Here is a 13,768-nt window from a genome sequence, read left to right as displayed (position 1 = left end):
TCAGTTTGAGTAATTTTTTAGCTAATGCTACCATCACACACAATGTCCACAGCAGGAATAATGACTTTCAAAAACTGGGACTTGCACTTATTTGATTGATTAGTTGCTTGTGTTGAGCATGAAGTCACAGAGAAACTTGTTCATCAGGCCAGTGTCTCCCAAACATTGACCAGCAGCAGCCATGAAGATCATCCACAGCTTATTTGAAAAAAAAATTGCATCTTATCTTGTGACAACATTGTGAAAAATTGGCTAAAGCCATATTTTTCGAAGTTTTTCTGAGGGAATCCCAGGAATTAATTCGTCAAGTCTGCAATTCAAAGTTGAACCTCCTTGTCATAAATCCAGCAATACAGATTTGTAGTTAGCTGCTTGAAATGTAGAACACTACATCACAGGCACAGGCCATTCCGCCCATCTATTTCAACAAGGACCATAGCCCTCCATACGCTTCCCATCCATGTACCTATCCAATTTTCTTTTAAATGTTGAAATAAAATCCACATCCACTACCTCTGCTGGCAGCTCATTCCACACTTTCACCACCTTCTGAATGAAGAAATTTCCCCAAATGTTCCCTTTAACATTGCAGCTTTCACCCTCAACCTATGTCCTCTAGTTCTTGTCTCACACAGCCTCAGTGGAAAAAGCTTGTTTGTATTTAGGGGGGGGTCCCTATCTATATCCTTCATAATTCTGTATATCTCTGTCACATCTGCCCTCATTCTCTCCATAGAATAAAGTCCTAACCTATTTAACCATTCCCTTTCATTTAGCGATAATAGTTCATTCCCTTGAGTGCAATTTTTGGAAAATATAAGCCTATGGAACTTTCACCTTTAAACTCTGGTATGCTCAAAGATATCATATTTCTTGAAGTAGTTAAATATAATCCTTGAGAGTCTTATTTATATTAGAAAATCAGATGTTATATACATTACACTTCCATACTGGTGGATTTGTTTTAGTTGTTTACAAATGAGAACTATAGCAACTGTATCTCTTTTCACCTTATCTGCAATCAAATAGCAATAGTCAAGGTCATTATTAAGAGACTTTGATTAAAAGATGGTCTTTCATGCACAAAACACTCATATGTTCCCTGTAATGTTTCTTTCATTACAATAAAGAAAGATGGGTTCTTTTTAAAACAACTAGATTTATTAACTAAGCAAACAACACTAAGGACAGACCTTATGTGGAGGCATCCTTCTTCAATCTACCCAAGATGCAACAGCATTCCAAAGATGCAACATTCCCCATATACTACACACTATGTCTCTGACTCATCCTGGTGGTAGCACTCTATCAGTACATCCCCTTTCCTTGAGATGTTCAATCAAGCATACAAATTAATACAGCATTCTTTCAATTTATAGTTCAACACAAATGTAACATGATCATAAGCACCAAACTTTTGTGAGCAATTCTTCTAAACAGGTCTCAAAAATGGAAACCATCCTGTCAATGTTAACATTTATCCCTGGCCAATAAACAGCAATTCTGGCCCTCATCTTGCATTTTTCAACTCCAAAGTGGCCTTCATGCATCCTTTTCAGCATCTTATCGCAGAGATTGATGAATGATCATTCTCCTCTGTCTGAGTAGAAGCCCATTGACAACACTCAGCTCAGCTCTGATGTTGTAATATGGTTGACATTCTTCATTCAGATTCTTGATTACTTTTTGTAAAACTATGTCCTTTTCTGTTTCCACTGTGATCTGTTTGGATATCATGTCAGATATGGGAAGAGATTTCAGTGATTAGATTCACCTGGAGATTCACATCTGTGTCTGTGGAGATATTTCACTGAGGTTTTTCTTGATTATTGCTATTAATGACTTGTGGTCTGTCTCGGCCAATAATGATGGTAGACCATACACATCGAGTCCATTGACCAGACCTAGATACACTTTCTCAATATGTGCATATCGACATTCAGATGTTGTCATCATCGTTATGTGAATGCTACTGGCCTCCAATCTTCTCCTACAGCCTGAAGTAGGACAGCACTTATTCCATCTCTTGAAGCATCCGTGAATATTTTCAACTTTCTGGGTGGATCAAAGAATGTCAAAAGCAGTGATTCTGTAGTTAGAATGGATTTCAGTCATCCCTATTCTTCCCCGTGGTCATCTGTTCACTTCAATTCACATTTGTCCTGTAACATTTTCCTTAGGTACGTTGTTTTGGAAGACAGGTTTGGTATAAATTTACCAATGAAATTGATCATTCCCAATATGCCCTTTATGTCAGTGGGTCTGGGCATCTCTAAAATTGCCTTCACCTTGGTCTTGTATGGTTCGACACCTACCTTTTACAGTTTATCTCTCAGAAAGGTGATTTCCTTCACACCAAACTGACATTTTTCTCTGTTTAACTTTAATCCATACTTCTGGAAGTGTGGTAGCACTTTGATGAGCCTCTCATTGTGTTGTTCCTGTGTGGATCCCCATAGGATCATGTCATCCACGTACACACATACTACATTTATTTCTTCTATTATGTGCTCCATAGTCCTGTGGAATATTCTAGCGCTGAGGAATTTCAAAAAGGCATCCTCAGACAGGAGTATCAGCCAAACAATGTATTAAATGTACAATACTTTGTCCTATTGTCATGCAGTTTTATTTGCCAGAAGCCCTGAGATTCATCCAATTTAGTTAAAAAACACTTTGCACCAGCCATCTCACTTGTAATTTCATCCCTGGTTGGAATCTGATAATGTTCTCCCTTTATATTGGCATTCAGGTCTTTTGGGTTCATACACACATGTTGTTCTTCTTTTTGACACACCATTGAATTCACCCATTCTGTAGGCTCTTCCACTTTCTTTATAACCACTAGTGCCATCATTCGATCGAGTTCCTGCTTCTTTTTAGTGACACTGGAACCTGCCTTGTGGCATGCACTACTGGCTGTGCATCCTCTTTTAACTGTATCTTATAGATGAATGGTAGAACAGCAAGCCCCTTGAAAATGTTGGTAAATTGATCCACTATTTTCTCTATGCTGTTCAGTTCATGGTCACTGTTAACCCTCTTGACTAGGTTTAAGTTTTCACATGCTTTGTCACCAATGTAAATAATGTCTATATGGAACTATTGCAAATCTGAGGTGGTGCTCTTTATCTTTAACTTTCACCTTGAGTTTACATCTACCTTTTCTTTTGATGCTCTGTCTATTGTAGGGTTTGAACAATATAGGACAGTGCAAAATAGTAGCACTTTATCTCTACATTCCTTCCTATCTTGTCTAGTCTAAGTCAAGACTGAAAGCAAATGATAAGGATGATAATTCAAGAGTTGGGGTGTGTTGTGTGGGAAGAGAAAGAAGATCAGTGAGTTCAAAGAGCAACAAGGTTGAACGCAGGAAGGATCTTTATTGAAACAGATATAAGGGGATTGCAACAGGGATAACACACACTAGTACTCTCAATCACACAACACAGTATAATCAGTCACATCGGACTTAACAGTACCAATACTAGCAATTGTTTACACTCATATAAACACAGTACAACCCAGTCACATTGGAGTTAATACTACCGAAACTAGCAATTGATTTCAGATTTCAAATTTATGGTCAGAATACATACATGACATCATAACAACCCTAAGATTCTTTTCCCTGTGGGTGCAACAGAATTATCACTAATTGGTAGTGCAAAAATTAACTCCACACAGTGTAAACACGTAAATAATTAAAAGAATTGTATATAGATAATGAATGTAAACAAATTGACTGTGCAAAACTGGAAGGGCAAAGAAAATCAATAAAATGTGCAAGTAAGAGTCCTTAAATTGGTCCTTGATTGAGTTTGTCATTGGTGGAGGGATATCAGCTGTTCTTTAACCTGGTGGTGTGAGTCTTGTAGCACCTATACCTCTTTCCTGATGGCAGCAGCAAGAACAGAGCATGTGCTGGGTGGTGAGTGTAATGCGCATCGAAAGAACCAAAGACTTGTTGATCCAAACCAAGGCTTTTATTAACTAAAAGACTGGAGCGAATCAAAAGTAGGTCGACCAGTCCAGAATGACCTGGTCTGGCTAGGAGCAATCCTTTAAGACCTGCCAGTAGGTGTGGCTACACTCTCAGCCAATCACAGTCATCCTACACGACCATCTGTACATATGTACATATAGACACTGGTGATAGAATCTGTACTATCACAGTGAGGGTAGTTGATGATCACTGCTGTCCTCCAATGGCAGCGTTTGCTGTAGATGTACTCAATTGTGGGGAGTGTTTTTCATGTAATTCTCAAGGCTGTGTCCCTACCATTTGGAGAGATTTACACTCAGGGGTGTTTGATTTCCCATACCAGACCATGATGCAGCCAGTCAGCACACTTTCCGCCACACATCTGTAGAAATTTGCCAGGGTTCTGATGTAAAACCAAACCTCACAAGCGCTGTGATGCTTTCTTCACGATGCCATTGGTATTTTGGGTTGAGGAAAGATCCTCCGAGATAGTGATTCTCAAGAATCTAAATGTGCTCACCCTCTCCACCTCTCATCCCCCAATGATCACTGGATTGTATATCTCTGGCTTTCCTTTCCTGAAGTCAACAATCAGCTCCTTTGTTTTGTTGACATTGAGCGCAAGGTTGTTGTTGGTGCACCATTCAGCCAAGTTTTCAATCTTCATCTTTTATGCAGACTTTTCCCCTTCCTTTATACCACCTACTACCATGGCATAGTCTGCAAATTTGTAGATGGTGTTATTTTCATACCGAGCTACAGAGTCATAGTTGTAAAGTGAGTAGAGCAGGGTGCTAAGAATACAGCCCTGTGGTGCTCCAGTACTGATGGAGATTGTGGAGGAGAAGTTCTTTCCAATCTTCACTGATTGTGGTCTGGATGTGAAGAGATCATGATCCAATTACACAGTGGGGTGTTAACTCCCAAGTTTTGGAGTTTGCTGATCAGTTTTGAGGGGATTATGGTGTTAAATGCTGAAATTTAGACAATAAAGAGCATCCTGATGTATGATGCATCTTTGTTGCCCAGATGTTCCAGGGATTTGTGTAGGGCCAGTAAAGTGGCATCTGCCATAGACCTGTTGCCACGATAGGCAAACTGAAATGGATCCCTGTCACTGCTCTGACAGGAGCTAATAAGCTTCATTGCCAACCTTTCAAAACACTTCATCACTGTTGATGTAAATGCTACTGGTCAATATTTGTTAAGGTAGGTTACTGCACTCTTCTTGGACACTGGTACGATTGACACCTGTTTAAAATGGGTAGGTGCAATGCCCTGCTGGAGTGAGATATTGAAGATATTCATGAATACCTCTGTATATTGATCTTTAGTACTCAACCATGATGTCCATCCAGCCGGATGTTTACCTCAGATTCATTCTTCTCAAGGCAGCACGCACGCTATCCTCAGATATGGATGTGGTGGGTTCCTCAGGGGATATGGGGGTGCGGAGGGGTGGTTCTTCACTGTTACTGTCATCAAATCAAATGTAGAAGGCATTGAATTCTGCTGCAAGAGATGATTTTCTGTCACCTACTTTACTGGATTTGGTTTTGTATCAGGTTATGGCATTCAGGGCCTGCCACAGCAGTCAGGTATCCCTTGTTGTTTCCATTTTCATCTGGAATCTCCACTTTATCTGGGAGATAGCCTTCTGCAGGTCATACCTGCTCCTGCTGTACTGATCTGGATCTCCAGACTTAAGTGCCTGAGATCTGGCTCTCAGCACCTTCCGGATTTTGTTGTTCATCCAGGACTTCTGGTTGTGGAAAACCCTGAGTGATTTGGTGGGGACACACTCATCCACAGCTGTTTAGATAAAGTGTGTGACAGCCTCCGTGTACTCGTTCAGATTCTCAGCAGAGTTCTTGAACACCACCCAATCCATTGACTTGAGGAAGTCCTGTAACCATTCTTCAGCTTCCTGCGACCACTTTCTAGCTGTCCTGACCTCCAGAGCTTATCTTTTTAGGCTCTGTCTGTAAGAAGGCAGAAGGAGCACAGCCAGGTGATACAATTTCCCAAAGTGCATTCTCAGGAATAAATAAGGATAAAAATGAGATAATGCAATTAACAAATTTTGAGTATCAAAGATACTAAAAAGGAAGTAAATTTAAATTGAAAACAATTGGAACAAAATATCTTGGAATAGCAACTAACAATAACTTGCAAAATATGTACAAACTAAATTATGTTTCCTTTTTTGGGGAGATGCAAAGAGACCTAAAGAAATGGGGAGACTTACCGATTACTTTGGTGGGAAGGGTTAACGGCATCAAAATGAAAGTAATGCCAAGACTGCAATACCTTTTTCAATCGCTGCCTATTCCGTTACCTAAAAACTTTTTAAAGCTACTAAACAACCATATGAGACCATTCTTATGGAATAATAAGGTACCAAGAATTGCATTGGAAAAACTGACATAGGGCTATGGGCTGGGAGGACTAAGATTTCCAAATTTCATAAAATATTTCCTAGATCCACAGGCTAGATTTCTCACAACCTTCTTCACTGAAGACCACCCCCCCCCCACCCAGCCATCTTGAGTTCAAATGGGAATGTACTCAGTGGAAGAGGGGGGAAGCAAAGGACTTTATCTATAAATGGAGTTTCAAATCACTAAAGAAAAAGACAGATAACCCATTCTAATACATATGATTAGAACATGGAAAGAAATTAATGAATGTATCAGAAAAAAAAGTAGGGATATCAATAAGGACACCTTTGTGTAAAAATGTGTTATTTCCTATGAACTTGAGCAATAGAATATTACATTTATTGTATGACAAAGGTTTAAGATATATTAAGGTCTGTTACACAGAAGGAACACTTGTGTCCTTTGAACAATTAAAACACAAATATGGAGTGGACAATGGGACCTTATTCTGTTTTCTCCAGCTTAGATTGATCTTAAGAGAAAGATGGGGACTAACATTGACCACACCTGAAATTAGTGAAACTGAATGAACGGTTTGGATGGGGAATACATCCAAATTGATAACAAAATGTATTATGCTCTCCAGAGCAAAAGTACAAAACGAGACTTACAAAGAAAAAGGGAAAGATGGGAGTTGGTCTTGGGTGTAGTGATTTCAGAAAGAAGTTGGTCAGATTGGTGTAAGGACAGCACGACATCAATTATAAATACAATATAAGGACTGGTTCAGTATAATTTTTACACCAATTATATCTGACCCAACAAAGTTATACAGATTAAAAACTGAAATTTCAGAGATGTGTTTCAGATGTGAGACTGAGATAGGAACTTTTCTACATGCCACATGGTTGTGTGTGAAGGTGAGGCCATTTTGGCAAGAAATCACATAAAAATTAACCAGGATAACAGGAGTGGAATCACGGGCGACCCGGAACTATATCTATTAGGTAATTTTATGGAAATAGGCAACAAACTGACCAAATATCAAATCTCATTTATAAAAATAGCACTGGTGAAAGCAAAATAATATATTGCAATCACTTGGAAGTCCAACCACCTCTATACATTAGCATGATGGACTGTGGAAATGAACAGGTGTATACCTATGGAGAAAAAAACTCACATACAACTTCAAAATAAATATGAAACTTATGCCATACATGGACCACAAAGAGGCCCATTTACAGTAATAAAAAGGAATAAAAAAGGGTATAAAAGTAACTTCTTTTTTTTTTTCTTTGGCTTGGCTTCGCGGACGAAGATTTATGGAGGGGGTAAAAAGTCCACGTCAGCTGCAGGCTCGTTTGTGGCTGACAAGTCCGATGCGGGACAGGCAGACACGATTGCAGCGGTTGCAGGGGAAAATTGGTTGGTTGGGGTTGGGTGTTGGGTTTTTCCTCCTTTGCCTTTTGTCAGTGAGGTGGGCTCTGCGGTCTTCTTCAAAGGAGGTTGCTGCCCGCCAAACTGTGAGGCGCCAAGATGCACGGTTTGAGGTGTTATCAGCCCACTGGCAGTGGTCAATGTGGCAGGCACCAAGAGATTTCTTTAGGCAGTCCTTGTACCTTTTCTTTGGTGCACCTCTGTCACGGTGGCCAGTGGAGAGCTCACCATATAACACGATCTTGGGAAGGCGATGGTCCTCCATTCTGGAGACGTGACCCATCCAGCGCAGCTGGATCTTCAGCAGCGTGGACTCGATGCTGTCGACCTCTGCCATCTCGAGTACTTCGACGTTAGGGATGTAAGCGCTCCAATGGATGTTGAGGATGGAGCGGAGACAACGCTGGTGGAAGCGTTCTAGGAGCCGTAGGTGGTGCCGGTAGAGGACCCATGATTCGGAGCCGAACAGGAGTGTGGGTATGACAACGGCTCTGTATACGCTTATCTTTGTGAGGTTTATCAGTTGGTTGTTTTTCCAGACTCTTTTGTGTAGTCTTCCAAAGGCGCTATTTGCCTTGGCGAGTCTGTTGTCTATCTCATTGTCGATCCTTGCATCTGATGAAATGGTGCAGCCGAGATAGGTTAACTGGTTGACTGTTTTGAGTTTTGTGTGCCCGATGGAGATGTGGGGGGGCTGGTAATCATGGTGGGGAGCTGGCTGATGGAGGACCTCAGTTTTCTTCAGGCTGACTTCCAGGCCAAACATTTTGGCAGTTTCCGCAAAGCAGGACGTCAAGCGCTGAAGAGCTGGCTCTGAATGGGCAACTAAAGCGGCATCGTCTGCAAAGAGTAGTTCACGGACAAGTTTCTCTTGTGTCTTGGTGTGAGCTTGCAGGCGCCTCAGATTGAAGAGACTGCCATCCGTGCGGTACCGGATGTAAACAGCGTCTTCATTGTTGGGGTCTTTCATGGCTTGGTTCAGCATCATGCTGAAGAAGATTGAAAAGAGGGTTGGTGCCAGAACTATTATACATACAAAAACATAATTTCCCCAACTGTACTCCATATACTAAAAATATATGTAAGCTCTGATGGCGAACAGATCTGTATGTGGGGATGGGGAGGGAGGGAGGGACTGTTTTGTTTTTGTTTTTTTTGTAAGAAAATGTTTAATATATTATATATTTAAAATGTTACTATATATTTTTGGAAAAATAACAAAAATAAAATATTCAAAAAAAAGTGCTTTCTTGGTGTAGCAGTGATCAAGTGTGTTGTGACCTCTGGTGCAGCAGGTTACATGTTGGTGGTAGTTAGGCAGGGCTTTCTTGACGCAAGCTTAGTTACAGTCGCTGACTAAGATTTGTAGTGTCTCAGGCTGGGCCCCTTCTTGTTTACTGACCACATCATACACATCTGCGAGTGCCTGCTTGTAATCAGCATGGGGAGGGATATAAACTCCAGAGAGATAGAAGGGTCTGCATTTAATTGAGATTTGCTCTAAGGCAGTAGAACAGGAGGTCGCTATAACTCTCCTTTTCCTTTTCTGGAATCTGGGTTCTGATCCAGACATGCAAGCACATTGGACTTAAAACTACTGATACCAGCAAATGTCTACAGACTTTTGTAATCAAGGATTACAATACATTACCTGCTGTACCTTGCTTAATGTGGGCATGGCTCCAATGCAAAGACTTTAATTTGCATATAGATTGGACTAGTCAAATTGGTAAAAATACTGAGCAGGAGGAATTCCTTGAATGTTTACGGGACGGTTATCTAGACCAATATGTCGAGGAACCAGCTCGGGAGCAGGCCATTTTAGATTGGGTATTATGCAATGATAAGGGGCTAATCAACAATCTTGTTGTACGAGGGCCTTTGGGTAGGAGCGATCACAATATGATCGAATTCTCACTCGACATGGAGAGTGATGAAATTAAAACCGAGACGAAGGTCCTGAATTTAAATAAAGGGAATTATGATGGTATGAGACAGGAGTTGAGTAAGATTGATTGGGTGGTGTTTATGGGGGAGTTGACTGTGGATAGACAATGGAAAGCATTCACAGATCTAATGGAGAAATTGCAAAAATTGTTTATACGGGTTTGGCTTAAAAATAAACCAAAAAAGGTGACTCAACCGTGGATAACAAGGGAAATTAGAGACAGCATTAGGTCCAAAGAGAGAGCATATCAATTGGCCAAAAAAAGTACCACAACCGAAGACTGGGAGCAGTTCAAGATGCACCAAAGGAGGACAAAGGGATTAATCAAGAGAGCAAAAATAAATTACGAAAGTAAGCTTGCGGTAAATATAAAAACCGACTGCAAAAGCTTTTATAAATATGTCAAGAGGAAAAGATTGGTGAAATCCAGAGTAGGTCCCTTGCAGTCGGAATCAGGGGAATATATAATGGGGAATAAGGAAATGGCAGACCAATTAAATTCTTACTTTAGTTCTGTTTTTATAAGAGAGGATACAAATAACCTCCCAAGGATGTTGGGAAACATAGAGACTAATGCAAGGGAGGAACTGAAAGAAATCAGTATCTCTAAGGACATGGTCTTGGGGAAATTGATGGGATTGAAGGCAGATAAATCCCAAGGGCCTGATAATCTACATCCTAGGGTACTCAAGGAAGTGGCCATTCAGATAGCAGATGCTTTAAGAATTATTTTCCAGAACTCGATAGACTCAGGATCAGTACCCATGGATTGGAGAGTAGCTAATGTTACCCCACTATTTAAAAAGGGGGGTAGAGAAAAATCGGGGAATTATTGGCCAGTGAGCCTTACATCAGTAGTGGGCAAAATGATGGAATCCATTATTAAGGATGTAATAGCGGAGCATATGACTAGCAGAGAAGGGATCGGACGGAGTCAACATGGATTTACAAAAGGTAAATCGTGCTTGACAAATCTATTGGAATTCTTTGAGATGGTAACAGGTAAAATAGATGGGGGAGAGCCAGTGGATGTGGTGTACCTGGACTTCCAAAAGGCCTTTAATAAGGTCCCGCATAAACGACAGGCTTCCAAAATCAAGGCTCATGGGATTGGGGGCAAAGTATTGATGTGGATTGAGAACTGGCTGCCAGGTAGAAGACAGAGAGTTGGGATAAATGGCTCATTTTCTGAGTGGCAGGCGGTGACCAGTGGGGTGCCACAGGGATCTGTACTGGGACCCCAGCTGTTCACAATTTACATTAATGATCTGGATGAGGGGATTGGATGTAATATCTCCAAATTTGCAGATGACACTAAGCTAGGAGGGGTTGTGTGCACGGAAGAGGGGGTCAGGAAGCTCCAGTGTGATTTGGATAAATTGAGGGACTGGGCAGATACATGGCAAATGCACTACAATGTGGATAAATTTGAGTAATACAAACCGGAGGGCAGATTACTATTTGAATGGCAATAGATTAAGAGATGGGGAAGGGCAGAGAGTCCTAGGGGTACTTGTACACCAGTCTCTGAAGGCGAGCATGCAGGTACAGCAGGCGGTTAAAAAGGCAAATGGTATGTTGGCCTTCATATCAAGAGGGTTTGAGTATAGGAACAAGGATACCTTACTGCAGCTGTGCAGGGCCTTGGTGAGACCCCACCTAGAGTGTTGTGTGCAGTTTTGGTCACCTTATCTAAGGAAGGATGCTCTTGCAATGGAAGGAGTGCAGAGGCGATTCACCAGGCTGATACCTGGAATGGCAGGAATGACTTATGAAGAAAGATTGCGCAAATTGGGATTGTACTCGCTGGAGTTTAGAAGATTGAGAGGGGATCTCATAGAGACCTATAAAATTCTGGCAGGACTGGACAGAATGGATGCAGATGGGATGTTTCCAATGATGGGAAAATCCAGAACCCAGGGCCATGGTTTGAGGATAATAGGCAAACCATTTAGGAGCGAGATGAGGAGGAATTTCTTTACCCAGAGGGTGGTGAATCTGTGGAATTCATTGCCACAGAGGGCAGTAGAGGCAGGTTCATTAAATATATTTAAGAGGGAATTAGATATATTTCTTCAGTATAAGGGTATTAAAGGTTACGGAGAGAAGACGGGGACGGGGTATTGAACTTTAAGATCCGCCATGAGATCTTTGAATGGCGGAGCAGGCTCGAAGGGTCGAATGACCTACTCCTGCTCCTATCTTCTATGTTTCTATGTAACACTAATGTGCAACAGCCCCGATCCCTATGTGGTGAACACCTTAGCAATGACTCATCCAGTGTTGTCCACAGTTCGAAACCTGGAGTGGAGCATGGGTCACTTTGTGACCAAAGAACATAAGAGGAAGAGCTACTCCATGTGATGGAATGTATAGTAAGCTGGAGGGAGCATCCAGTTAATCACTCAGTGAATTAAAGGACCAGTGGTCAGGTGTGCACCAATTGATGGGCAGAGTCAACCTTGATTGGTAGGTGATGCAACTTCCAACTAGGTTCCACATGGTTAGGTCACATGACCCTCCACAATCTACACTACATTCGACCCTTCAGAAATCACACCACTGCAAATCATTAAAAAAAGTTAAAACTTTATTATAAAAAAGAAAGTAATACATTGTTCCAAAAGGTAAGTCCATTGATACAAAAGGTCAATACATTTTTGCAGTGTAAGTGCTTGTTCAATAAAGGGATAGGGCACAACAAAAGGGTGAAAGTATTGTTTCAGAAAATAACAACGGCCTACCAACTCCCCAAAGATTGAACGATTCATTGTTATCCCTATGGAGTGTCATGCTGTGGAAAATGACCCCCTATATGTTTTGTTTTGTCAGTCACTGACTCACATATGTGGTCTCTCCATCTTGTCTGTGATGTGTCTGAAGTGTAAGGTCATCTGGCTTTCCCTTAATCCAAAGCCCTTTCTTTGGCCAGAATTTCCACAACTGGAGCCATTCATCTACCCCATTGTTTGGAGGCATTCATCCAGAAGGCCACCACTGTGTCATCCCAGCAGGCGCTCAACCACGTGGTGGAGTGTGTAGTACAGTAAGTTGGAGGGCCCAGCCCAGATAATCATTCACTGATTCAAGAGGCCAGTGGTCAGGTGTGCACCACTGAGTGGGTAGAACCCCATGGTTTGGAGGCATGCATCCAGAAGGCCGCCACTGTGTCATCCCAGCAGGCGCTCATCCACGTGGTGGAGTGTATAGTACAGTAAGTTGGAGGGCCCAGCCCAGATAATCATTCACTGATTCAAGAGGCCAGTGGTCAGGTGTGCACCACTGGGTGGGTAGTTCCAGACAAAGAGGTCACATGACCCTCCACAATTCACACTGCTGGGTGCTACTGCCAATTTTGACCAGATCTGCCATCTGATGGAAGACAGTTGATTGAATGGTTCTTGAATGCTAAGGGTTATAAACTCATTTTTGCCTTGCTGATCATGATAGTTTATTGAAACTTATGCACACATTCCATAAACAAGCAAAGCATGTGGTGAAGACTTTTTTGTCCAATTTTTATTTTAGAAATATTCAAGCAGCACAAAGCAAATGATTTTCAACAGTATTTTCTCAGTTTGTTAAAATTTCAATTTGTCATCCTTCACCTCAATGTCATTGTCTCACTCTCTCATCTTAGTTTTTCCTTTCCTTTCTCCTGCCTCTCCTTTTCTCACCATATCCACTCACCCCCCTCCCCCTCCCCTCAAGCCCCTTTTGGTCTTATTCTGCCCCATTCCACTCATGTTATTCCCACTGTGAAACTCTCTCTCCATCTGGATTATATGTACATTTGAGATATATCATGGCTTCAGCAAGGTCAGAAATGGGTTCTGACATCTGCATGCCATAATGGGACTTTTATTACACGGAATGAAGTTTAGTGAAAGGAAATCCAAACAGGGAAAACATCTGTGTGTGTATTCATCTGATACACATTGAGGTATAAATTATCAAAGTAATTAATTAAAATGAATTAACAGCACAGTTCTGTGGGTAATTTACAGAAAATTA

This window comes from Narcine bancroftii, chromosome 3 (assembly GCF_036971445.1).
Source record: "Narcine bancroftii isolate sNarBan1 chromosome 3, sNarBan1.hap1, whole genome shotgun sequence".
Classification (NCBI taxonomy): domain Eukaryota; kingdom Metazoa; phylum Chordata; class Chondrichthyes; order Torpediniformes; family Narcinidae; genus Narcine; species Narcine bancroftii.
The sequence above is the reverse complement of the archived record's forward strand: the minus strand, read 5'-3'. Positions refer to the sequence as shown.